This window comes from Chiloscyllium plagiosum, unplaced genomic scaffold (assembly GCF_037043375.1).
Source record: "Chiloscyllium plagiosum isolate Xiang-an unplaced genomic scaffold, Cpla_swu_hap1 HiC_scaffold_51, whole genome shotgun sequence".
In the NCBI taxonomy this organism is placed as follows: domain Eukaryota; kingdom Metazoa; phylum Chordata; class Chondrichthyes; order Orectolobiformes; family Hemiscylliidae; genus Chiloscyllium; species Chiloscyllium plagiosum.
In genome coordinates, this window is record NW_028270189.1 from 40,991,006 (window position 1) to 41,014,656 (window position 23,651).

General features: G+C 41.7%; 1 long non-coding RNA gene and 1 pseudogene across 2 annotated transcripts in view; both read right to left on the reverse strand.

Moving 5' to 3' along the window:
- The window catches only part of LOC148135220 (uncharacterized), a 580,459-nt gene that overhangs the window by 294,380 nt on the left and 262,428 nt on the right, over positions 1-23,651 (reverse strand). The window lies entirely within an intron of this gene.
- LOC148135225 (Ig heavy chain C region, membrane-bound form-like) lies at positions 387-23,249 on the reverse strand (annotated as a pseudogene). Its single transcript, XR_015755575.1, has 9 exons — positions 23,148-23,249; positions 22,712-23,020; positions 21,451-21,519; positions 10,120-10,425; positions 6,708-7,019; positions 5,073-5,381; positions 4,287-4,616; positions 992-1,119; positions 387-851 (listed from the first exon to the last, which is right to left on the reverse strand). The product of XR_015755575.1 is annotated as an Ig heavy chain C region, membrane-bound form-like (transcript).

A 23,651-nucleotide genomic window follows, 5' to 3' on the forward strand; every position in this document is an offset into this window, starting at 1 on the left:
CTGCATTACTAACCCAGGCTGCCCTGACATTGGGAGTACTTTTAGTTTAGACAGTGTAGAGTAAACTTTCAAACTCCGTTGTCTGCCTTTTTTCGGCTTCTGGTGGAGCCTATAACATTATCATTAGGTGACCCGAGGCCGTGACCCTTGGTGCATGAGCGGAAATGTTCTCTAATCATTCTGCCTCTGGAGTGTTCCATCAGGCATATCGTGAGAAAGATGTATTTACATTAGTGGGCTGCATGGTAGCGCAACATAAAACTAAATGGTTGGATAAAATACAATCAAACAGAACAAGTGAAAGTATTTGGCTGGGAAAGGAGTAGCATGTGGGAAAGTGTATTATTACTGACTGGCCTTGAAGAAAGAATTAAGCAAACTCAAGGTTAGTGCATATTCATTCGAGATTTATTAAACATTTCAGAAAGCATTTTTATCCAAAAGGTTGATGTAAAAGCTAACAGAAGTGAATATAATGGCTGGATGCCACATTGAGACGAGAACACATGCGCTGTGAGCTGGGAATTTTCTGTACATCAGTAACAGTCACAAGAAAGGGAATACAAAGGCTCATCAGAAAGGGTAGGCAACCATTCTGAGTAAGGAACAAATAAAAACAAAACAAACGGGCTTCAAACAACTGGGAAGCTACAAACTCTTCCAACCACAACCATCTCAAAGATATCAAAGTAAAAAGGAAAGTCCATCAATAATTGTCTCAGTTACACGCTGATAAACTGAAGTAATCTCACTGTTAGAGTCAGCAACAGGACAGATTGGAGATTGGGAATTCATAGACCTTGATAAGCAGATCAGGAAAATCAAAGGGGTCCACAACTCATTCACTTAACCTGGAAAAGAGAGAGAAAGCAATGACGCAGATATTTATGATCAGGGACTTTCAGATATAATGTTTTTTTCAATGGCACACTTAGAGATTTCACAAAACATATTGGGCTGCTTGGCGTGAGAAAGATGTGATTATTCTCACCTTCACCAGAGTGACGGCAGCGCTGTAGAAAATACTCAGGAAGAACAAGGTGATGAACGTGGAAGCAGTTGTCCAGATGTTGCTGTTATCATCCTCATAGTCTTCAATCCAAGTGCGATCTATTGAATCTATGAATATAAAGCCGAGAGAACGCATTTAGATTGTTTATTGATCCAGATCGATCTATCTGCATCCAAGTCATGTAATTGGAGACCATTACATCTTCATAAAGCAGTCAGGTATTTCTCAAGTGTGACTCTTATCTGTATCTATTAGTGCATTATTGACTCTCAGCAAGAAATTACAAATACTAACTGCACATGTTCTTTCTTCATTGTCCATGTCAGAACGTTTTAAATTATTTTTCTTTTCATCTATTATTTAAGGATATTATTATTTGAGGAATGCTTATTACGAATGATGATTTTAATTATATCATTATATTTTAAATATAGGCTGTGACAGCACTTTAGTTGAAAATTGTGGCCATCACTGAATAAAAGTTCAAATGTGATTCGCATCTTTTTGTATTGGAGACCAATTGCTTGGCAAATCATGAATATAATTTTCTTCTTGTATGATTTGGGGTGGCACGGTGGCGCAGTGGTTAGCACTTCTACCTTACAGTGCCAGAGACCCGGGTTCAATTCCCGCCTCACTGTGTGGAGTTTGCACGTTCTCCCCGTGTCTGCGCAGGTTTCCTGTGGGTGCTCCGGTTTCCTCCCACAGTCCCAAGATGTGCAGGTCGGGTGAATTGGCCATACTAAATTGCCCATAGTGTTAGGTAAAGGGTAAATGTAGGGGTATGGGTGGGTTGCGCTTCGGCGGGTTGGTGTGGACTTGTTGGGCCGAAGGGCCTGTTTCCACACTGTAATGTAATCTAATCTAATTTAATAAGTGACATCACAGTCAGGACATTGCTTCATATTTTAGTTTGTAGGATCTGTATATTTAGGAATAAGTTTTTGTACGTGTGTCCCTTAATTTATTTGATCTACTGCTTGGTGTGTTTGGTTTCCCTTTAATGTTTGTGGATGTGGTTATAAGAGTCTCTTACTTCACTCTAGCCCATGTTGGAGTCTGTGCATGAATAAACATATTCCTGTTCCTTTACTGCTGGTGTGCTCATGTGTTTGTGCACCTAAAGTTTGGTCTTTTCCCAGTGTGTAAGCATCATCATGCTAATATGCCACTTCGTTGCTGCCTATGCTTCTCTTGTAATGTCTTTGTGAGTGTTCACTTTTCATTAGTGCTGTCTAAAATGTGTGCTTCTGTGCCTGTTTCAGATCCTACCTACACTGGGTTATTTTCATGTTTATGCTTAATAAATGTTAGCATGCAATGTTATGTTTTGATGGATGTTTATATTCAGATGATGATGTTTGCTTGTGTGGCAATCTTTCCCAAACCATCTCCTGATAAGCTTGTTTGTGCTATTGTTTGTGAATGCTTGCTGATCCTTGTGCCCATTATCCTTATTTACTAAACGCCCCTCTATTTGTTCATCTATGCACTTGTGTGTCTGCATGTGAGACTCTGAATTTGTGTGTGCGTGTGATATTGTATACATGCTGATCAATGTGGTTTAAAATTAACTAATTCAGCTGCCTCTGTCATCGTATGTTTGTGATTCTGAAAATGGGAAAATAATGATATTAATGTTTATCTCTGTGCACTTACGTGCCTGTGTGAGTTGACATATGGGAGGACATTTTTCGGAATTTGTACCTGTGTGTTCATGTGTGTATGTCTGTACGCATTGTGCTGTATGAATGGATATGTATTCATGCCCATTTGTGTGTTACCGTGTGTCGATGTTTCTCATGGTTATGTGTGAGTACTCCTGTTCATTTGTGCAAATGATTTTCTTTCGGTGTATGTGAGTTTTTGTATGAGCTTAGGTGAGTGTTCAAGTGCCACTTGCATGTGTGGCTCTGTGCGAGTATGCGTGTGTGACATCTTATCTATATGCTCATTTGAGTGTGCACATAAATATGTGTCTTTAGGTGAGAGCCCGTATATGTGTCATTACGAGTGTATTTGCGATCATCTCTCTGCATCTGTTCTTATACCAGACTGCAATTTTTATTATTCTAATTTATTGTTCTAATTTTAATGCATTGCCCATAATTAGATTTGACCTTGGTGTAACAGGAAACATTTCCCATCGTTGTGCAGAGATAAGCGTTTTATGAGCAACTCTTCTGTTGCAGTGATAGAACTTCTGTCTCTGAGAGAAAAGGCGTGAGTTCAAATCCCCACTGCCCCAGAGATAACATTTCTGAATATGTTTATTAGAAAATGTCTACTTGTGTTCTGTATGTGAAACAAAATGATATCAGGTATTCGAATACCAGAATTGATCCCATGTGTTCCAGAAAACTGAGACGAAACTATGGAATTCAAACTGGGACGATGGAAACACCAGTTTTCGATTATGGGAATCAATGTTAATCATTTGTTAACAGAGCCAAGCGTGTCTAACATGCTTCAAAGGTATTGTTTTGCATGGAAATGTTAAATCTTTGGACAGTAAGCAAGAAGCTGACTGTCCCTGTTAGCAACTGGGTTACATTACAGAGGACATCTACCATGAAAACTCTGCACAGGGAGCAAGAGGACAGACCATTCATCGTTCCCCTCCCCTCTGCTCCACAACAACTTATCTGTTCATTCTCTTTGGTGTGAAAGTGAAGATACACTCTGTCAACTCATGCACTGGCGCAAGATCCCTGGCAGTTCCCCAGAAACAAAGGTTACATTCAAACTGTTCTGCATTCTTTATGATTGGTATGTTCCAATCAAATTTAATTTTAAAGTGTCTTAAAGTTACATTTCCAATTGATGCAATTTGGCAGTTTAAAACTGACATGAATTTTGTAAGAATGTCCAATCGGGGGAATCAAAAACACCAAGTTCAAAACTCATGCCGTACCCTTGACATAAAATGGACATTGTCAGATTTTGTCACAGAGGGATTTCGGATGGATAACGTCCTTGGCGGAATCCTGCAATGAGTGAGCTTTACTCTATCTCTGACCCAGGGTGTATCTGAGCAGAGAACATTAACTGCACAAGACACTCGTCCTAGACCTGTTAATAATCTACTTTAACTACACAGATGGAATGTAAGTCAGAGTGGGAAACAACTAATTCAGTATTTAACTCACAACTGGAGGAAAAAAAAACACTTCATTACTTCTGTTGAATTATTAAATGCAACTTTGAGATTTTTATTGACATGAATTAACAGTGTCCATCAGTGCAAGTGAAATGTTTACAAAACTCGGTTTACCGCTGGATTTATCGACTGTTCTGTTGATGATCTTCAATGGAATCGCTTCATGTCCCACCACACAGGAGTAAGAAGCACCGCTGGCCCACTCCTCCGCTGTAATGGATAACAGGCTGTAGATGAAGAAGGAGGTGTTGTCACTCTCCGCTATCACCTCGGTGTTCTTGTAGTTACTGGGATTCACTGGCTTGTCATTGTTTGTCCACTTGACGAAGATCTCTCGGGGGGAGAAACCTCTCACTAAACAGGTGAGGGAGAGAAACCTCTGAGCGGAGATTTCTTCTGTTGGTGGCAGGAGGACCGACACTGATGGCTCCAGCGGATTGATCACTGCAGAATATTTGAGACAAATATAAATCAACCAAAAAAATCCTGAACCAATATCACAATTTCGCTAAATATTAAAATACGCCATGTTTAATTTGGGATTTATTCACTTTCGTTTTTGTAAAGGAGCAGAATGGTACACATTCTGTTCAGTAAAAAAAAGAAAGTTTAATGTGAAAGTTGTCTCCATGTTTCCAGCCCACAACGAGGACATTCTGTCCATTTGTCATTGCTGATGGTGACGTCACAACCCAGGCTTCTTCCCACCTTATCTGACTTAATCAGAATACAATATCCTTTGGTCCATCTTTTCCTTAAGCAGCTACTTAGCTATCCTGCCTTCAGATGCATCATTAATGCTCCTAACGGTGTTGGTTCATTTCCAATCAAAGCCTGTCATTGATGGAACTGGATCCGGATTACACATGGGATCCTTTGTGCTTTAATCTCACCGCTCACCTTTCTCCTTGTGGATGGAGTCTCTCAGCGGAGTCGGTAGATTCTGATGGTACACCACACATTCAAAAGTAACACCACTCAGCCAGGCTTCAGTAGAAATGTCTAATTTGCTGATCACGCTGTCGGGATTCTGTCCAGGCTGGTCAGCAATCTCTGATTTCAGAGGCTTCTTTTCTTGTTTCCAGGTCACATTGACTCCAGAAGGAAGATTGGACACAACGCAGGTTAACGTCACCGTCGCCTCCAGTAAGACTTGTTCTACTGGCGGTGGGAGGATTTTAACGGTGTTAGGGTGGCACTCGGTATCTTCTATGAAACAAAAATCAAAGTCAATGAAAAATGCCCCTTTCTGATACAAACAGCCAATCTTCAGATTACTCCTTCACAGGGTGAAGACCCCACCTTCAAAATGGCAACTCCAACTATTGCTGAAACGTTGCTTACTATTGTTGATGTATTTTGATCTGTGAAACATTTGTGATTACCTATAACATACCCTGTGTAATTATTCCTAAAGAGCACTGGCTTTGTAACACGCGAAACATCATCACCCCAAACCAGGCTAAATCAGCCTGTCTCGAGTTCCTAGTTCATTCATCCCTATATCCCTATTATAGCATTCCCACCAGAATTTATTCTCCTGCCTCATCCACTAATTACAGAGAGCATCTTAAAGCAGCTCAGTGAGATCACATTTATCCCAGTTCATCAAATGTGATAGCCACTTGGTCTGTGGTCTGATCCCATAAATGAAGTTAAAGAGCTCAGTACCAGATAAAAATCGATGTCGTACAATGTCCAACCAACAGGTCATTCCTGAGCAGGGAATGAAGCATTGAACGCATTTTGATTTATTTTCAAGTTAGGGTTTCTGCATATGTTAACCACGTCAATTTGATAGAGGTTCAGAATAAGGCTGTTCGGCCAATCCAGAGTTTAGATCAGAATGATGCTGGAAAAGCACAGCAGGTCAGGCAGCATCCGACGAGCAGGAAAATCGACGTTTCGGGCTAAAGCCATTCTCCTGCCTTCTCCCCGTACTAAACAAGAGCCGATCTATCTCTGGCTTGAATACACACAATGGCCTGGCCTCCACAGCCCTCTGCAGCAACATGTTCCACAGACTCATTACCCTCTGGCTGAAGAAATTCCTCCCCACCTCAGTTCTAAACGGTGCCCCTTTGACCCTGAGACTGTGCCCTTGGGTCCTAGTCTCGCCTAACAGTCAAAGCATCTATTCCACATTCACTCGACCTCAGTCTCTCAGTATTTTCTATGTTTCAATCAGATATCTCTCCAATATCCCCCCTCCACCCCAAACCTATCTTTGAAGCGGCTACCAGGCAAGGATTCAGCACTCTGAATGCCTCTCCCAGCATGGTCAGGCAACAAACTATTTAACAAAGCTCACTGTCTATATATCTATCTTCAACAGAGAGGAAACATGCTTTTCTGACTTGCCAAAAGGTTGAATTATGAGCAATGCTAATGTAACACTCAAACTGAAATGAGAAACGTGGCATGTTGGGAAACGAGAAGCTGTACCGTGCTGTTTACTACGCCTGATAAATTTGTGTGTTTGAGTCACATCAGAGTTCAGAATGATTTGTAGCTGTCTCAGTCTGTGTCTCTTACCCTGGAGTGCGGTGATGTTTTTACTTTGTGTGTTCTCTCCATGAGTGACCTGGCAGGTATAGACCGCACTGTTGTACCATTCACCATAAGGGACCATCAGCCGACTCGTCACCGAGAAGTTCCCGTTCGCCTCACACACGGGAGACGTGAAGAAGCCAGAATCCAAGCGTCGGCCATTTTTCAACCAACTCACGGAGATTGACTTCGGATGGAACTCGATGATTGAACAGACGACGGTTGCAAACTTGCTGCTTGCGATTTCTTCACTGGAGCTCACAGTTAGGAGAAGAGTTGGTTGGAGAATATCTGGACCTTTAGGAAACACATCGCATACATTATCTGACGAATTTCATAACAAATACAATCAGTTCTCATATATCAAGGTTTCTTGTGGTTAATGGACACAGGAATCATAATTGTGCAGAGTGCTGGAGAAGCTGGGATCCACACAGAAAGATCAGCAGGACAATGTGAAAGGCTGAAGTTAGAGGACACAGCAAGGGAGTCAAGGAGGCAGAGAAACTATAGGCCGGTAACATCAGAAGGGAGATAGCAACGTTGGATGGTATTCGTTTTAATGACAGAGTCTGATGAACAAGGCAGACGAATTACTGGCATAAATGAAGATATGATGCCGTTGCTGTCACGGAGACATATTGAGAGCTGGGCAGGAGTGGCTATTCAATATTCCAGGATTTAGTGCCTTCAGGCGAGACAGGGAAAGATAGAAAATGATGGGGGCAGGGGGTGTGCGGTACAGAATGTTGCTTCTGTCGCAATTCTGACAAGAGTATTTTAGGCTGTAAAGAGAAATGAAATCATGGATACCTCCTTGAACAAAGGCAAATGGACAGTACTTCAAAACCAAAACACAGCAAACATAACTACTGGGAGAGCATGATAGACCTTACTATTGGTCCAAAAGACCAAGTGCAAATACATGGGCAAATTTCAGAGACATGGAAATTAAATAGGGGAATGAGAAAAGAGGTTTTTAACTTCCTCAGCATAGGCTTGGATATTCATTTTGTCAAAAATTTACAGGGAGCACAATTCTGAAAATGCCCCCAGGAGAATATTTGAACAAAGTATGTGTTTAATACAGAGAATTTTAATCCAGACCTTGCAAGAGAGGTGTGAACCTGAACTTAACTTTAGGGAATGAAGTCGACCCAGTGGGTAAAACATCAATGGTGGAGCACTTTGCAGACAGTGATCGTAAATCAGTTGGATTTCAGATTGTACTGCAAAGGAATAGAAATTGGCCCAAAGTTCTGAAAAGGGGAAGGGCAATTTTAGTAAGATCAGGTAATGACTTAACCAGAGTGGACTGGAAGCTGACACTTATTGGTAAATCTGAGTCAGAGCAGTGTGACACATTTAAGAAAGAGATAGGAAAATCACAGGGAGGACATTTCCCAGGAAGCCACTGCGTGGTACCAAGAATGCAGCGGGCTCTGGACACCAAAGGGCATGGAGGGGGAGATAAAGAGAAACAAGGGAGGCTTCCGGTCTATACTGAAATCTCAAAACAATAGAAACTAATATGGAGTACAGAACGTGCAAGGGGGAGTTTGAAAGACAAAGGAATTAGAAGAGCAAAAGGGACCATGAGAAAATAATAGCAGTCAAAATAAAGGAAAATATTTTTAAAAGTTACAGACTCATTCATAATAAAAGAATTATTCGGGAAACAGTAATGCCCATTAAGTGTTATTATTGGAGTGGAGCTGGAGGATTTGGTTGTGGTCAAAACGAATGTGTTGTGTCAGTGTTCACTAGTAAGAGGGACAGTGTGGGGACAGAAATCATGGAGGGGTGTTATGATGTACTTTCAGAAATTAGGACACATGACGTGATGTTCTGTGTTGTCTTGCTGAATGAAAAGTGGTTATATTTCCAGGGCAGATGAAAAGTATACCAAGCGGTTGAGCGATGCAAAGGATGAAATAGTTGGGTTGCTGACAATAATTTAGAATTCCTGTCTGACCACAGCAGTTGTGCCAAGTGAGTGTAGATCAGCCAACATTGCACTGTTATGCAGGACGAAGGAAGGGATAAATAATGAAAACACAGATCTGTCAAGCTAGTCTCAGTGGTAAGGAAACTATTGAGAAGTGAAATTAGTTTTCATTTGGAAGATAAATCAACAATTTTCAGCACGGTTTTATTGAGAGGAAGTCATGTGTAACAATTTGATAGTAGTTTTCATAGAGATAACTCGATGTCCAAATGATAGCAATAATCAGAGCCAATGGGATCTGAGTTAATTTGACAGATTGGATCTAGAACTGGCTGAGTGGTGGGAGCAGGGGATAATAGTCATCGGGTGTCTGCGTGACTGGAAATCTATGTCTCCTGGTGTTCTGTAGAGATTAGTGTTGATTTCCGTGCTATTTCTCTTACATACCAATGATTGAGACTCAAATTTAGGAGGATTAACCAGTGAATTCACAGATTAAATGAAAACTGTCATGTTGGTAAGTCATGAGCATAATGGCTTTAGATTGCAGGAGGATATAAAAGGGTTGGTTGTATGTGAAGAGAAAAGTTGCAAATGGAAATTATTCTGAATAAATGTAAGGTGATGTAATTCGGCAGAAGAATCTGTGAGGTATGACGTTTTGAATGGTGGAACCCTGGAAAGGCCTGAGGATCTTTGGTGCATGTACCCACCGATCCCCTATAGTACTGTGTCGTCTGGATAAAGAGGCTAAGAAGGTGGGAGGATATTTGCTTTTATTAGCCTAGACATTGACAATGAAGAGTGGTGAGATGATACTGGAACTTAATAAAACACTGGTTAGGCCATACTGAAGCGTTGTGTGCATGTTATGGAAGGAATGTGATTACACTGAAGGCAGTATTGATGAGATTTGCCAGGATCTTGTCTGGGTTGGAGAGTTTTAGTTATGAAACTAGTTTAGATAGACAGGGGTTTTCCTTGGAGCAGAGGAGAATTAGGGAGAAGATTATCATGATATCTAGAATTATTTTAGGCATAGACAGGGTAAACTGGATGAAACCTTTCCCCTTGATGGAGAAATCAATGCCTCAGGGGCACAGGGTGAAGGTAAGGCCAGGAGGTTCCAAGTGGATCTCAGGGGAAAACAAAATCAAACAGAGGGTGGTGTTAGCCTGGAGCTCAGCACCAATAAGTCATGTAGAGACTGAGCCCCTCATTATAAGTATGAAGTATCCTTGCAAGGGCAAGTCACACAAGGCAATGGATCGTGTGCTGGCACATGAGACTGGAATAGTTAGGTGGCTGTTATTGATAGGCGTGAATTGGATGGATCAAAGGGCCTTTTTCCTGTGCTGTATAAGGTGATTCTGTGAAAACGGTTATAAATAATGCCTTCTTCATGTTAATCACAGATGATCTGTTTATCTCAGTTCCCACAACACTTACCTGGACATGGCATTACTTTGCTCTTGTGTGTCCCGCTGTGTTGAACCTCACAGTAGATTTTGCTGGGGCAATCTACCGCTGACCCGGGCAGGGTTAACTGGCTGCTCAGGGTGTAGGTTCCCTTCTTGTTTCTCACTGATGGGTAAGTCTTCAATCCAGTCGTGATGAGCTCCCCACCTTTCTTCCAGGTTACCTTGGTGACGTCAGGGGAATAGTCCATCGCCAAACAACCAAAGATCACAGAACCGGTGTTGTGCTCCTGACAGGAGGAGACCAGGCCATAAAGCGTGGGGGGAGATGGTGTCTCTACAATAGAATGACCAATTGAGCATGTTAGTTTCTGTTAATTTGACCTTATCAGTTACTCAAATGTATCCTCAGCTGTAAACGTTTGCCAGTATGCTCCCGCTGAAGTCGACAGCATAACTGGGGTTTATTTTTGTTTCCTACCAGTTGCTGATCATGATCATTGGTTCCCTCTTTAGAAACATGCCCTCGACCTTGACCATTGCCATATAATTTAGGACGAAGAACATCCTGATCCCACCCCAGTAACTGTTTGAAGATCTCACCAACTGACACTTTTACTGGATTGCTGTGAAGAGCAGAGACATTTCACAAAATACAAACCAAGGAAATGCAGATTCATCGAAATTCTACAGTGTGTGCAAACAGGCCATTTGGCCCAACAAGTCCACACCCACCCTCTGAAAAGTAACGCATCCAGACCCATTCCCCTATCCTATTATGCTACAGTTAACCCTGACTAATGCACCTAACCTCCCAATCACTGAACACAACATTTGCAATTCCCCCAACTTGCACATCTTTGGAGTGTGGGAGGAAACGCACACAGACATGGGGATAAAGTGCCAACTCCACAGACAGTCACCCGAGGCTGGAATGGAACCCGAGTCCCTAGCACTGTGAGGCAGCAGCACTAACCATGGAATCAGCGTGCTGCTCCACGAGGTGCCGTGCTGCTGGAAATACCCAACAGCTGGCAGTACCCCTGGAGAGAAGTCGGAGTGAATCATAGAACATTACAGCGCAGTACAGGCCCTTCGGCCCTCGATGTTGCGCTGCCCTGTCATACTAATCTGAAGCCCATCTCACCTACACTATCCCATGTACGTCCATATGTTAGCCCAATGACGACTTAAATGTACTTAAACTTGGCGAATCTACTACCGTTGCAGGCAAAGCATTCCATACCCTTATTACTCAATGAGTAAAGAAACTACCTCTGACATCTGTCTTATACCTATCTCCCCTCACTTTAAAGTTGTGTCCCCCCGTGTTTGCCATCCCCATACTTGGAAATCAGGTCCAGTGAGCCTTCCTCACTTATCAATGCAAGGCAGAATGTTCTCTCTGGGAGGGAGGTCACTGCAGCAGCAGCACAGGCAGGAGCTGAGCACTGGGACGGGGAGGATGGCTGTCACGGCTGAACTCATGCCAATTGTCTGGAAGTGGAAACATCTCATTTACAATTCTCTGAATTCTGGAGGCCTCTGAAAAATGGAGGACTATTAAGGTTCAGAGACTTTGGAGTGTTACAGCTGAGTATTTACGTAAATATGATTTGAGAAATGAACAAGTAATCTGTAACTTTAATAACTATCAAACTGACACACAGTTCACCACCAAACCTCATCTTTCAGACTAACCACTGCACGTATTCTGTCTAGACCTAAATTCCCACTCACATTGACAAACCCTACCCTGCTATACACCCATTCATGCCCGGAACACACAACCCCTATCACACGAAACACATCCAAGGCAATCCATATTGGTAGTGTAGCTGAGCAGAGAGATCTCGGTGTCCATGTACATAGATCCCTAAAAGTTGCCAGCCAGTTTGATAGAGTTGTTAAGAAGGCATACTTTGTGTTGGCTTTCATCGATAGAGGGAATGAGTTTCAGAACCACGAGGTCAGGCTGCGGCTGTACAAAACTCTGGTGTGGCTGCACTTGGGAGTATTGTGTACTGTTCTGGTCACCACATTATGGGGAGAATATGGAAGCTTTGGAAGATTCAGAGGAGGTTTACCAGGATGTTGCTTGGTATGTTGGGAAGGTTTAATGAGGAAAGGATGAGGGTCTTGAGGCTGTTTTTATTTGAGAGAAGAAGGTTGAGAGGTTACTTAATTGAGACATAAAAGATAAACAGAGGGTGGACAGTGAAAGCCTTTTTCCTTGAATAGTGATGGCTAGCAGGAGAGGACATAGATGACGGATGTCAGAGGTTGTTTCTTTACTCAGAGAGTAGTAGGGCCATGGAACGCACTGCCTGCAACAATAGTACACTCACCAACTTTAAGGGCATTTAAAAGGTCATTGGATAAACATATGGATGTAAATGGAATCGTGTAGGATAGATAGGCTTCAGATTGGTTCCACAGGTCAGCGCAACATTGAGGGCTGAAGGGCCTGTACTGCACTGTAATGTTCTATATTCCAGATAGACATATGATCTCAATTCCTTTCACTCCTTTACACTCCTGCCGCCCTGCACCTGGCCCATGGTGAATCTGGCCCTGACTGGACCTAGCACCATCATTTTCACAACCTCTGACAAAAGCCCACTACCCAAAACATGACCTCAGCCCTTGGTCACTGACCTCTCACCTTACCCAAGTCAACCTGTGCACATTGCATCCCAGCTCCTTTCGCATCTGTCCTTTACCACCCACCATTTTGCCAGACTCCGAGCTTTGCATTTTGACAACACGTCCCCCTGTCACTTCATTACAGTGACCCTCCACCCCCGAAACATCCTGGCACTCTGCCCATCTCTGCACTAACCTGCCTGGCATGCTGCTCACCTCTCCATAAACCAGCCCGGCACTCTGCCCACCTCTGCACTAACCAGCCTGGCATCCTGCCCACCTCTACACTAACCAGCCTGGCACTCTGCCCACCTCTGCACTAACCAGCCTGGCATCCTGCCCACCTCTACACTAACCAGCCTGGCACTCTGCCCACCTCTGCACTAACCAGCCTGGCATCCTGCCCACCTCTACACTAACCAGCCTGGCACTCTGCCCACCTCTGCACTAACCAGCCCGGCACACTGCCCACTTCTACACTAACCAGCCTGGCACACTACCCACCTCTACACTAACCAGCCCGGCACTCTGCCCACCTCTGCACTAACCAGCCTGGCACACTGCCCACCTCTACACTAACCAGCCTGGCACTCTGCCCACCTCTACACTAACCAGCCTGGCACACTGCCCACCTCTACACTAACCAGCCCGGCACACTGCCCACCTCTGCACTAACCAGCCTGGCACTCTGCCCACCTCTCCACTAACCAGCCTGGCAATCTGCCCACCTCTCCACTAACCAGCCTGGCACACTGCCCACCTCTGCACTAATCAGCCTGGCACACTGCCCACCTCTGCACTAACCGGCCTGGCACACTGCCCACCTATGCACTAACCAGCCTGGCACACTGCCCACCTATGCACTAAGCAGCCTGGCATCCTGCCCACCTCTACACTAACCAGCCTGGCACACTGCCCACCTCTACACTAACCAGCCTGGCACACTGCCCACCTCTGCACTAACCAGCCTGGCACACTGCCCACCTCTGCACTAACCAGCCTGGCATCCTGCTCACCTCTCCATAAACCAGCCTGACAAAGACAGACCTCCTGCACTTCAGCTCAAACTACCCCTCACCTACCAAGCACAATTCGACCAAATTATCCTGTGACCATTACCATTTACCTTGATGCCACCTTGCCAGACAGAGTGCATGCAAGCTTACCCAGCAGCCAGCCAACACCTCACAGCCTACCAGCCCAAACTCTCCCACATGCCTAATCTACCCCTCACTTGCTCACCACCTTCCAACTTTGAGCCTACTCCACCATAAAGTCAGTGAGTCATAAAGTCGTACCGCACAGAAACAGTTCCCTTGGTCCAGCTCATTCATGCTGACCAGAGTTCCCAAATTAAACTAATTCCACTTGCCTACCTTTGGCCCATATCCATCCCGACCTATCCAGTTCCTGGAGCTGTTCAAATGTCTTCTAAATGTTGGACCTATCTCTGCATTTACCACTTCCTCTGGCAGTTCATTCCAATGTTTTGGACAATTACAACATGAAGCCCTAACTCCTGCACTCAGTGCTCTGACCAATGAAGGTACATGTGCCAAACACCTTCAACACACTAGCTACTTGAGACAACGCTTTCAAGAATCTATGAGTCTGGACCCTCAGGGTCCTCAGTGTTCAACATCACTACCCAGTGCCTTACCATGAACTCTGTAAGACTCTATGAATCTGGACCCTCAGGGCCCTGTGTTCAACATCACTATCCAGTGCCCTACCATTAACTCTGTAAGTTGTGACCTGATTTGTCTTCTCAAAAAGCAACACATCCTATTCATTTAAATTACACTCAATCTGCCACTCCTCAGCCCATTGGCCCAGCTAATCAAGATCTCATTGTACGTTTGGATAACTTTCACTGCCAATTATACCACCAATGTTGGTGTTACGTGCAAACTTACAAACCATGTCCCATTCAATGTTTTCATGGCTTTCAACCAATATTGTACCCTGTTTGCCTTTCTCCCACATATCCGGAGCATTTTTTTAAGGATTGAAAGAATCTATCTCCTTATTGAAATCATTTAATGTTTTGTCCTGAATCAATTTCTGTGGTGGAGAATTCCAAAGGTTCACCATTCTTTTGCTGAACAGTAAACAATCAGGTTCAATGTTATCGGTGTGTTGGGAAGACTGGTGAGCAGCAAGATTAATGATGATCCCATGAATGGAATAGCCTTCTAGAGGGGCCGAGGGGCCTTCTTCAGCTTCCAGTTTGCATGCTGACATGTCCCTTCGGCAGCATGTTCCAAAGCTGTGATCCTTGAGGATAAGGGCGCACATGCGTGTAAATGCTTCACCTGAAAGCTCTCCTCCAAATTAGACTTTAACTTGACTCTCAACTATTTCCCTGCCCGTTTCCTCTTCCTCAATCACAGCCATGGGACTCACTTCCTAACAGCGCTGTGAATGTGCTAATACCACACAAACTTCAGCAATTCAAATAGACTGATGATAACTGGTTTCTCAAGGCGATATAAAAAGTCTGACACTTCCACACCTGTCCAGAGATTCAAACAACCACTGGAAGAATTGAAAATTATTTGAGGCACTTGTGTGTCTCCACAAGATGACGTGGTTTCCTTTTGTGTGATTTGACTGTGTTTTCACTGAATGAACAGAGCTATTTCTTAATTATATAATAAGAATGAAGCTTCCCTCATTTTTAGCAGGGCAATCACACATTATATTTCTTTATTCCAGGGAGATACAGTGTTAAATTAAAGAAATATGATGATTGGGATGTTTCAATTGGAAATTGTCAGAGATTGAAAGTTTACTTTCATGAGCAATTAATTCCAGCCTCATTGTGTCACAGTACTCACAGGAATGTCTTTCAGAAATGGTGTCTCCCTTTGTTACGGGCAGTCGAATCAGTAAATCTGGGATAGTTTTTGCTTGCTAATAAAAGGTGTTGAAGAGTTTTAGCCAAAGGGAGACCTGTGGATTTAGCTCACAGATGCTCCATGATCTAAGTAAGTGGTGGAACAGCTCGAGGGGCTGAGTGCCCTCCTCTTGCTCCGACCTTCCTATCATTGTGTCATTCATTAAGCTAGCACTGGCGGTGAACACTTTTTATTAAAATATTTCAACAAATTAATTGTTTCACACATGCTTTAGAAAAAACTTCTGTTGATTATTTGGAACGGGATCATTGACATTCTCTATCTAAGTGATCAAAATAACTTCCACCCAATTACAGCAGCCACTGCGCTCTGGAGTGTGTTGTTACTTCATCATAGTTTCTTGTGAAACGACAGCTCGAGATCAGGGCGCTCCAATTCAATGATTCTCTGATATTTAATATCTCTGAACATTCGCAATTTGTTCAAATGCATCTTTTCTCTGAAGAACGTGCTTCATCGAACACAACTTTTTTCAATGAAACAACAAACTTTAAATGCTAGAAAACCAAAATAAAGACTGAAATTTCTGAAGAAACTCAGCAGGTCGAGCAGCTCCTGTGGAGAGAAGGCAAGGTTAACCTTTCGCATCCAGAGACCCCACTCCACCCCCCACCCCCCGTTCTTCACCAAATTGTTTTCATGTTTTTGGCACAAGAGCTCACACCTGTTGAGATAAACAGTGATTATGTTGGCTTGACTCCTGTTGGAAAAAGAATTCTTCGCAGAGGTACTGGATGGTCTGAGATAGCAATTGAAGACCAACTGAAAAGCTTTCACCATCTGCTGCAAGTGTTGGATTCAGCGGAACTCCCACCGTACTGAACAATCAAATTCAGCTCCAGCACTGGTTTAATATAAAGTAAAACAGCCTAAGCATAATCTCATCAAATATGCTTCGAAAATGATTCATTCTGGATTAGTTATAAATGATATTGTCATAACAGCAAGTCAAAAGCTGGGATTTCTTTGAGCACTTACTCCATTAACACCATCTAGCGATGCCCAAAAGCTTGTGAACAAATATTGATCTGGAAAAAGCTGCTAACCACCAAACTTCTGTTTAATATCTAAGAGACACAAGTCAGGACAGCGATTGAATAGATTTAATTGGATTCTGTGAGTGGAATTCCAACAAACACCCAGACATGTCAATCTGCTTTCTTGCACTGAAGTAACCTGATAAGAGATTGTGTTACTTACCTCTCTAACAGGTTGTAAGTGAACACAGGCCACCTGGCACAGAATCAGGGACTCTACTACAACATCACAACAGACCTGAACACAATGAGCTTGACACTATCACGGAGAACACAGCCCACATGTTTTGACAGTACATAAACCATGTTAGTTATTATCACCTTCCAACAACCAGGGATTGTTCCAGAATGTTTGTACAATGAAAGTAACATTTCAACATTTATCCAAGAATGCTTTGACAGCAGCTCCAAATTGTTCAAACTCTATGGGAACTACAGAGGAATAAATCTAGGAATTGCATTGCCATCAATTCACTGTCACTGGATTCCAACCTAGAACTCCCTTCCTCTTTCCCCTGTGAATGTTGCTGCACCAGACGGTCTACTTAGTTTGGAAAAGATTAAAATGTTTTGAAGTGTAATATGACCGTTTCCAGTGACAATAAAAGCTGATAATAGGTTTTCAAATAATAAGATGCAAAAAAATTCTGATTCTACATTGTGCCACGAAACATGTCCTGCATAACTGAGGCACAAAGAAAATATACAGCATATTTCCCTCTGCCTCGCTCAATCAAATATCTCTTGTTGCCAACAACCAATTTCAAAACTCTTGCTATCTGCCTTTTGTTCCTGAAATGTTCGTTCTGATTGGAACAACTTAGTCAGGGCTCTCAATTCTGAGGCACCTAATCGAATATTGTATTTCTGGCAGATAAAAGTGGTTTTGAAGCTCAAGATAAAATTGAACTGTCTGAGATTCAGGTATCCGAACTGGACAATCTACAAATGGTCAGGACCATTGACAAGTTAGTCAGAGATAGCACTTAAACAAACTGCACAACAGACTTAATCCTAGAGGATACATTGCTCAACTCCTCACGTCAAATATATTCACTGTAAGTGAACATTCATCAGAGGAACTAACCAGAGGATTAATGTGAACAAGAATGTGTTCACAATGAACATAAATAACCACTGAGTTAATAAACTTAATAAGTCATTGTATTTAACAAAAGTATTGAGGTGGGAAATATCGCCAATTAAAGCACAGATCCTGAGGAAATGGATTATTCTCTAAATTGTTTTTACATATTCTTAAAACGTCCCTTGAACTGTGGAGATTTTGCATGCACTGCATAAAGTCAATACTGCATTCCAGTGTGGAAAGCATTTCTCTGGAAGGAATTAGGGCAAGGTCATTTTCTTGTTAACTGCTTTTAATGAATGAAAATGTTTAAAAAGGTATGAATTGAAAACATGCTTCTTTCTGGAGTTGCCCGCTTTAGCGGATGTCTAAGTAAATGTGGGCACAGCTGCCTCACAGATCCAGGTACCCAGGCTCGGTTCCAGCCTCGGGTGACTGCCTATGTGGAGTTTACACAATCTCCCCTGTGTCTGTGTGGGTTTCCTCCCACAATCCAAAGATGTGCATGTCAGGTGAACTGGTCATGCTGTATCGTCCATAGTGTTAGGTGCATTAGTCAGAGGTAAATATAGGGTAGGGGAATGGGTCTGGGTGGGTTACTCTTCAGAGGGTCGGTATGGACTTGTTGGGCCAAAAGGCCCGATACATACTGCAGGAAATCTAATCTAAATGATTGTCACACTTAACTAATGTGAGCAGATTCCTTCCGATCGCGACATTGCAATAAATCGGTCAAGTATATTAATTAAAATAAATATTACTCTCTTTTCAGTGTCTGAATAAACAATGTGCTCTGTTATCCTCTAGTTCATGTCTTCTGCAAATTTGTGAACTCTGCATCCGTCTGAACACATCGATGTAAAATGAATTCTCTGCGTTTGCAGCAAGCACTCCCATGGTTTTAAAAGTAGGGCTCCTACAGTATAGAAACAGGCCGTTTGGCCCAACAATTCCACACTGACCCTCTGAACAGTAAGTAGCCCACCCAGACCCATTCCCCCTAATGTATATTTACCCCTGACTAATGCACCCTAACCTACACATCCCTGAACACTATGTGCAATTTAGCAGAGCCAATCACCTGACCTGCACATCTTTTGGACTGTGGTAGGAAACCAGAGCGCCCGAAGGACACCCACACAGACACAGGGAGAATGTGCTAACTCCACACAGGCAGTCACCTGAGGGTGGGATCGAATTTGGGACCCTGGCACTGTGAGGCAGCAGAGCCAACCACTGAGATACCATGCTGCCCTGCGAGTTCATGAGTGGATTATTTTAATTAATTCGAAATTTGGCCTTGGTCACATAATTTACTACAGCAGTTGTTTCGAAATAATGACTCCTCAGTTGATATTTTGTTGGAAAATGTAACTATTTATTTAAAATGCACAGATTGGGAACACCTAAAGCACTGTGCAGATTAAATAATTCAGTTAATGTTTTATTTTATCCTGTAAATCCAGTTTAATCAGGGACATAACAATTAATTAACTCAAGTTACGTGTGAAACTGATCAAAGCAGTGAAACTGACCTGTTCTTCATAGAATTGAGCAGAATTTCCAAATGGTCTTTGCCAATGATCTTTTCCAGCCAGAAAAATATGTATGTCGTGTACAGCGGAATTGAAAGGTGTTTCTTGATCAATTATAACACAGTCATGGCATTTTTGCTCAAGAGCAAGAACTATTAGAACATTAGGCTTTTGGAATTCTATTTATATTTCTCTATGACTTGTAAACTGTTTAAAGACAGACCTTGTGATTGAACTAGATAGTGGGGTTCTGAATTTGGATTGTAAAGCATGGATTAGATTAATCCTTAATTATTACTTTTAAGTAAAAATGGCGCCCGAAGGTATCTGTTTTCCCTTCATTTCTAAAACCTTTGCGATTTGCCTTTCACTTAATATTAGGCTTTATGAAATTTCACCTCGCATGCTGATTGCATTGAATGAGGAACCTGGAGCGGTTCACTGTCACCAACCGTGTTAACATTGCAAAAACAATGTAGAAACCAAAAACAGTTTCCCAAATATAACAATTTAATGTTACCCAAGCACAGTCCCTCCTCAACAGATCAATGATCACCAGATAACAACACGGTGTGTTTGCAGCAGAACTAGCTCTGCAAACATTTTCAACAGAACCAAGAACATGATGTAACCTCACAAAAAAAAACAAATTGAAGTCTAACAAAGCTGCTCAGAATCCAGCAAACTAATGATTAAATTGAAGAGAAATAACAAGTCATAACAGCAACCTTGTATGTGAGGGGACTTAACACTTAAAGCTGTAACGTTTCTGGCAACAGTTCAATTTATTTCCAACCTGTACACCCTTCCTGATCATGACAATCTTGTGCAGCGCACAGTAGAGCGGTTGAAGGCATATATTGATTAATCACTTCATGGTCAAAACAAAATTACTGAATGGACAAATATTACCACATTATAATTTTAAGTTAGTTTCAATTACATAATATGATCAATTCTGCAGTTTCAGATTTTAGTCCCAAATTTTATTTTGAATGAGGCTACTCGAAACAAAATTCAGTTAGTTTACAATTAGAACTGATTTTTTTTAAAAAGTCAATGCATTAAAAACTCGTTTTTTTTTCATTTCTCACACTTCCGGGTTTCTGCCTTAAGTTGTTTTTCAGACCGTTACAAATGGATGCAATGTTTTCAATCAAGCAGAGAAAAATGTGTCATATAATTTTAACAAATGCAGAAATGATTCATGAAAAACCAAACAACTTCACAAATATTGGTAATGAAAAGTAATCCAGAGAGTCAATCTCCTCACCAGAGAGAAAACACCGATTACAGAAAGCATGAAAACGCTGATCAATTTCACAAACTGAATATGATCCAATCAACTCAATTCAACAGAATCAAGGAAAATAAAATCAGAATCCAATCAACTCAAAACAACAGATTTGAATGAAACATAATCACAATCCAAACAATTGAATTCAACAGAATCAAATAAAACAATTTCAAAAGCCAATCAACACAATTCAACAAAACCAAGTATAAACAAAGTCAGAATCCAATCAACACAGTTCAAACCGAACCAACTAAAACAAAGCCAAAATCCAATCAACTCAATTCAACAGAATCAAGTAAAACAAACTCAGAATCTCATCAACAGAATGCAATATAGCACCGCAAGAAAATTTTATGACAGTTTCTAACCTGCTTGTCATCAACTAATTAACAAAATAAATGCGAAAATATAATCAGGGTAAGAACATATATTCAAGAAATTAATAATGATATTTTAGCATATTTTAATCATGTTTAGTAATGTCTCAAACATCTTTGATTTCTTAGCGTTTGTTGTTGATAATAAAACTCACAGTCAGGGTGTCACTGACATTAAACATTATTTATAGCTGACTGATTAAGAGACATTAGGTGTTTCAAGTAACCCAGCCACACAGAATGCCCATCTGATCAAAAAAAGAGATACACCGAGTAACTATCTCCATCATCCCCATTGTAACTATTTGCTGAGCCTTAACTGAAGTCTGTAATCAGTCTGAACAAAAATCAATCCGAACCAAACCAAACTCAGCACAGAATCTGAGTTTCATTTAATTCAGAAATTAGTCACATGAATAGAAAGTTTTTCAAAAAGTCACTAAGAAAGTTCAAGGGTCTTACCTGAAGTCACTGTCACCATGGTCCCTTGGCCCCAGTATTCAAGATAGTCACAGTGTTACATTCTCTGGACTGGGTCACACAATAACTAGCTCTGTATAAAACAAATCAAAAATCTACCATCATTTTAAATTTTCAGAACCACAGGCAAAATAAAGTCACGATAAATCTTCATCACATAATTGTGCTAGTGAATTCTGAACATTCTTGATAAATTTTAATACTGTTTTATACTTCACAGAGTAACACATGAGCTGATTCTCAAAATCCCCAACTGGTGTATCGATAATTACCCAACACTTTTACAAATTAAATAGTGATACTGGCATTAAACCGCACAGAACTAATACTGCACTGCAAGTTAAGACGGTTTGTAGAAGTAATCACTGACCAGTTTCAAACAATGGAGGCTGAATAGGTTTTTGTATTGGTCATAATTGCAGTGTCACCCAGTTATATCACTGTGAGACACTTTGTGTCAAATACTATGACAGACTGTAAACTGTAAAATGCAGAGAATTTCTTCACTTCCTAGAAAGCAGTGATTCAGACTCCTCTAAAAATGATTCAGTGTGTTATTTCAGCTTTTACGATTCATTGTATTTTGAAAGCTTGGAATACTTTTCCAGGTTTGGTCTGTATTTAACTTGACAATCAACACGAAGAAGGTAGAAAAAATTATACATTTGTACAAACTAGCACTACTGGATTGCGTTTAAATTGCATCTCACATTATTTCTCGCTCCTGCCATGGTAGAAATCATCAATTTGAGATAAACACTTGTCAGTGGTTTTTGTATGAGGATGTCGCTGTGCACAACACTGTGACCCACTGTAGTATCACAATGATGTAGACCAGTACACTCATTCTCTGTTCTTTACTCCAGGTCTCAATTTTCATTTGACAGAGCCATTTAGTTCTGATCATGTTTAGAATTAATGCCATAGTTGACATAACAATGAGCAGTGATTTTCTGAGTTGTCAGATATATTAAAACTAACATTTTGTCCGAGCATTTAATTGATGGAAGTGTGAGCAGTACATATGACATGCCCAAAACATTGTCCCATTGTGTCAGCAGTTTGCTAGTTTAAATGGTACATTTCCTCTTTGATAGTTTTGTAAGAGGCAGCCTGAGGTCTGCTTCAGATTGCAGTTGGTATAATTGCATTTCAAACTCGTACTGACCGTCAGTTTATGATGGAATTGACAAAATGTTCCCTCGAGCTGTTTTTGAACGGGTCCAGCCCTGGTTCCTCTCGCTGTGGTCTCTTGCACAGTAATAGATGGCGGTGTCTTCGATCTTCAGGTTCCCCATGTCCAACGCGAAAATGTTGTTTGAAGTGTCTTTGGACGCAGTAAATCGACCCTTAATCGCTGGTGCATAGTTACTGCTGGATGAACTATAGTAGTACAGCAGCCACTCCAGACCCTGTCCGGGAACCTGTCGGACCCAGTGCATGCCGTAGCTGCTAAGATCGAACCCGCTGGTTTTACAGGTCAGTTTCAGGCTGCCTGCGGGACGGCCAGTCTCTGCCTCTGGCTGGGTCAAAACAACCTCCGACTGGACACCTTTAAAAAGAAAACAAATAAACCATGAGCATTAATGTTGGTGAAATGATGGCTGAGTCTTTTACATTCCTGCCGTAGACTAACATTGAGACAGTCACAAAGAGAGACTTGAACAACAAACACTCACATGATAAGAAAGTCAGTAACAAACTGAGGAAAAGTGTCGACACAATCATTCTGATAACTTGTGGGAAGCGGTTCTGCTAAGATCTTTCTAAACAGAGCCGACCCAGGAGTGTTGAATTACGGTCCAGTGCCCAGGATTTATATGGCCATCGGAAGGGGCAGGCTTACAGCTTCCGCATGTTGGTTTCCTGCTGGAGGCTCAGACTGGATCCTGGTATCAGCTTGTACAGCCCGAACACATGGGGTCATGTCTTTACATGAGATTCTGCTTAAACATGGACACATACGCATCTTGGGATATTTGTTTTGCTGAATAGCTTCTTTGGAAGTAAATTTGAGTAGCTTCAGGTCTGTTTCACATGATAGTTGCATGTATTTTGTTTAAAAAAACAAATTCAATTGGAAGTTAGCTCCCTTTATTTCTACATTCATTCACAAGCAGATAAAACTAAAATTAAAGTTCAAACATATTACTATCTAATAAAACAGTTGAGCTTTTCTTCCC